Source organism: Pristiophorus japonicus, chromosome 25 (assembly GCF_044704955.1).
Source record: "Pristiophorus japonicus isolate sPriJap1 chromosome 25, sPriJap1.hap1, whole genome shotgun sequence".
NCBI lineage: Eukaryota > Metazoa > Chordata > Chondrichthyes > Pristiophoridae > Pristiophorus > Pristiophorus japonicus.
In genome coordinates, this window is record NC_092001.1 from 11,035,226 (window position 1) to 11,039,981 (window position 4,756).

Consider the following 4,756-nt stretch of genomic DNA (forward strand, 5'->3'; position numbering starts at 1 on the left):
GCAGTAAGGGCGACAATAACTCCCTGTTGAATATATCCAATGAACTATCATCAACAACTTTCTGCGGCAGGGAATTCCACAAGATTAACAACTCTCTGAGTGAGGAAGTTTCTCCTCATCTTCGTCTTAAATGGCCTGCCCCTTATTCTAAGAGTGTGTCCCCTGGTTCTGGACTTTCCCAACATCTTGGACATTCTTCCCACATCGAACCTATCCAGTCCCGAAAGAACCTTACACATTTCTACGAGATTCCCTCTCATCCTTCTAAACCACAGCGTATAAAGGACCAGTAGATCCAGTCTCTCCTCATATGTCAGTCCAGCCATCCCTGGAATCAGTCTGGGAAACTTCGCTGCACTCCCTCAATAGCAAGAACGTCCTTCCTCAGATGAGGAGACCAAAACTGAATGCAATATTCCAGGTGAGGTCTCATCAAAGCCATGTACAACTGCAGCAAGACTACCCTGCTCCTGCACTCAAATCCCCTGGATACGAAGGCCAACATACCCTTTGTATTCTTCACCGCATGCCCACTTTCAACGACTGATGAACCATGATACCCAGGTCTCGTTGCACGTCACCTTTTCCAAATCTGCCGCCATTCAGATTATATTCTGCCTTCGTGTTTTTGCCACCAAAGTGGATAACCTAACCTTTATCAACATTATACTTCATCTGCCATATATTTGCCCAATCATCGAACCTGTCCAAATCACCCTACATCCTGTTCGCTTCATCCTCATGGCTCACACCGCCACCAGTTTAGTTTCATCTGCAAACATGGAGATATTACAGTCAATTCCGTCATCTAAATCATTAATGTATATTGTGAAGAGATGGGGTCACTGAGCTCTGCGGCACTCCACTAGTTACTGCCTGTCATTCAGAAAGGGACCCGTTTATCCCGATTCTTTGCTTCCTTCCTGCCAACCAGTTCACTATCCACGTCAGAACATTACCCCCAATACAATGTGCTTTTATTTTGCACACCAATCTCTTGTGTGGGACCTTGTTAAAAGCCTTTTGAAAGTACAAATACACTACATCCACTGGTTCTTCCTTGTCGACTTAGCTAGTTAAATCCTCATAAAATTCCAGATGATTCGTCAAGCATGAATTTCCCTTCATAAGTCCATGCTGACTTGGACCGACCCTGTCACTGCTTTCCAAATGCGCTGCGATTTCATCCTTAATGATTGATTCCAACATTTTCCCTTCTACTGATGTCAGGCTAACCGATCCATAATTCGTCATTTTCTCTCTTCCCTCCTTTTTTAAAAAGTGGTTTTACATTTGGTACCTTCCAGTCCATGGGAACTGATCCAGAGTCGATAGACAGTTGGAAAATGATCACGAATCTATTTCTAGGGCCATTTCCTTCAGTACTCTGGGATGCAGACTATCAGGCCCAATAGATTTATCGGCCTTCAATGCCATCAATTTACCGAACACAATTTCCCACCTGATAAGGATATCCTGAAGTTCCTCGTTCTCACTAGACCCTCGGTCCCCTAGTACGCGCAGAAGGTTATTTGAGTCTTCCTTCGTGAAGACAGAACCAAAGTATTTGTTGAATTAATCTGCCTTTTATTTGTTCCCCATTATTAATTCACCTGAATCCGACTGCAATGGACTTACGATTTATTCATTAATCTTTTTCTCTTCACATATCTATAAAGGATTTGGCAGTCATTTTTTATGCTTTCGGCAAGCCCTCTCGTACTCTATTTTAGCCATCTTAATTAAACGCTCAGTGCTCCTCTGCTGAATTCTAAAATTTCTTGCAGTCTTCAGGTTTGATGATTTTTCTGGCCAATTTATATGCCTCTTCCTTGGATTTAACACTAACCTTAATTTCTCATCTTAGCCACGGTTGAGCTATCTTCCCCGTTGTATTTTTACTTCAGACAAGGATGTACAATTGTTGAAGTTCATCCACGTGGTCTTTACATGTTTGCCATTGCCTATCGACTGTCAACCCTTTAAGTATCATTTGTCAATCTTTTCTAGGCAATTCACGACTCATCCCATCGGAATTACTTCTCCTTTAGTTCGGGTCCCTAGTTTCTGAATTAACTGTGTCACTCTCCATCTTAATAAAGAAATCGATCATGTTATGGTCACTCTTTCTCAAGTGGCCTCGCACAACAAGATTGCAAATTAGTCCCTTCTCATTGCACATCACCCAGTCTATGGTGGCCGGCTCTCTGGTTGGTTCCTCGACATATTGGTCTAGAAAACCATCCCTAATATACTATAGGAAATCCTCCTCCACCGCATTCCTACCAGTTTGGTCATCCCAATCAATATGTAGATTAAAGTCGCCCATGATAACTGCTGTTCCTTTATTGCATACATCCCTTATTTCTTATTTGATGCTGTCCCGAACCTCACTGATACTGTTTGGAGGTCTGTACACAACTCCCACTAGCGTTTTCTGCCATTTGGTATTCCGCAGCTCCACCCATACCGCTTCCACATCATCCAAGCTAATGTCCCTCTTTACTATTGCATTAATTTCCTCTTTAACCAGCAACGCCACCTCGCCTCCTTTTCCTTTCTGTCGCTCCTTCATTAAGCATCTTATCTACCTGCCCTGCTACCGTCAGTGATTCTGTGGATATACACTCCAACGTCATTTCCACCTCTACACTTATCAGTGGCCAAACATTTAATGTGTATTCGCTTTCCCTATAAGCACACCCCAAATGCATTATCTCACACTTCTCCGGGTTGAAGTCCATTAAACTCCTGACAATTTCTTTGATATCTTCCTGCAGTGTACTGCTTTCTTCCTCATTATCAACCATACCTGGTTGATCAATCTGTTACTCACCTGCGCTAATTTGTATTTCGTGGCTCGATGTCAAATTTGTGTCGTGTAAGACTCTTGTGAAGTGCCTTGGACGTTTCGCTAATTTCAAGGCTCTAATTATATGTAAGTTGTTGTTGTAGTTAAAAGTGTGTGTTAAATAACGTTATATAGAGTTAGCACCACAGAAAGGGACAATTGTACCGAACTGGTGTTGCTGGAGTTAATGGTCTCCACTACCCTGCTTCGCCTGATCATATCAGCATGTATCTCTATTGCTTTCTCTGTCATCGGCTTAAGTAGCTTTCTCTTCAATGAATCTGTGCTCTCCACCTCAGCTACTGCTCGTATAGCATCTTCCATATTCTAAGCAATCTTTGGTAAATAAGTTGCTCTTGAATTGCCGACTGAATTTATCAGTGACCTCCCGTTCTGAAATGCTGCACAATGGCAAACATTTTCTCCACATCAACCCGATCAAGTACCTTCATAATGTCAAAGATATATCTGCCTTGTTTTTCGAGAAAGAAGCTCTCCTGTCTGTTCAGTTTTTCCCGAAATATAAATCCTTTCAGTTCTGACCGAAATGTTTCCTTCGTGCTGTGAGATTCTATCATTCTGCAATTAAATTTTCACATCATCTGGGAGATGCAACAGGGCAAGCATGCAGGCGTACTCTGATAATTTTCACCGACCATTGGACTATTAAACGATTTCTATTGGGTAGCTGCGATGGCCGAGTGGTTAAGGCGTTGGACTCGAAATCTAATGGGGTTTTCCTGCGCAGGTTCGAACCCTGCTCGCAGCGATTCGAAAGGCAACCTTTTTTTAATCGACTCCCTGTGGATACAGAAACAAAGAAATATCGAAATTCGGTGCAGTCGCAGGCGGTTCGGCCCTTCGAGCCTGCACCACCATTCAATGAGTTCATGGCTGAACATGCAACTTCAGTACTCCATTCCTGCGTTCCTTGATCCCCCCAGTAATAACGATTATATCTAACTCATTTTTGAATATATTTAGTGAATTGTCCTCAACAACTTTCTGTGGTAGAGCATTTCACAGGTTCACCACTCTCTGGGTGAAGATGTTTCTCCTCATCTCGGTACTAAATGGCTTACCCCTTATCCTTAGACTGTGACCCCTGATTCTGGACTTCCCCAACATTGGGGACATTCTTCCTGCATCTAACCTGTCGAAACAAGTCATAATTGTAAACGTTTCGATGAGATCCCCTCTTATCTTCTGAACTCCAGTGAATACAAGCCCAGTTGATCCAGTCTGTCTTGATACGTCAGACCCGCCATCCCGAAGGTTCAGGTGAACCTTTGCTGCACTCCCTCAATAGCAAGAATGACCTTCCTCAAGTTAGGAGACCAAAACAGTACACAATACTCCAGGTGTGGCCTCAACAAGGCCCTGTACAACTGTAGTAACACCTCCCTGATCCTGTACTCAAATGCCGTCGCTATTTAGACCAACATGCCATTTGCTTTCTAAACAGTCTGCTGTACCTGTATGCCAACCTTCCATGACTGATGTACCATGACACCCAGGACTCGTTGCCTTTTCCTAATTTGTCACCATTCAGATAATAGTCTGTTTCTCTGTTTTTCCAACAAATTGGATAACCTCACATTTATCCACATTATACTTCATCTGTCATGCATTTGTCCACAGACCTAACATATCCAAGTCACTCTGCAACCTGATAGCATCCTCCTCGCAGCTCACACCGCCACCCAACTTAGATTCATCCGCAAATTTGGAGATACTTCATTTAATCTCCTCGTCGAAATCATAAATGGACAATGTAAAAAGCTGGGGCCCCAGCACAGAACCTTGCGGTACCCCAATAGTCACTTCATACCATTCTGAAATGTACCCATGAACTCCGACTCCTTTCTTCCTGTCTGCCAACCAGTTCTCAATCCACGTCAACAC

The 4,756-nt window shown here is 43.1% G+C and overlaps 1 non-coding gene across 1 annotated transcript; it reads left to right on the top strand.

The window, feature by feature from the left end:
• The first annotated feature begins 3,538 nt into the window (after nucleotides 1-3,538).
• trnas-cga (transfer RNA serine (anticodon CGA)) lies at nucleotides 3,539-3,620 on the top strand. Its single transcript has one exon. It is a non-coding gene; the product is annotated as a tRNA-Ser (tRNA).
• The last annotated feature ends 1,136 nt before the right edge of the window (nucleotides 3,621-4,756 follow it).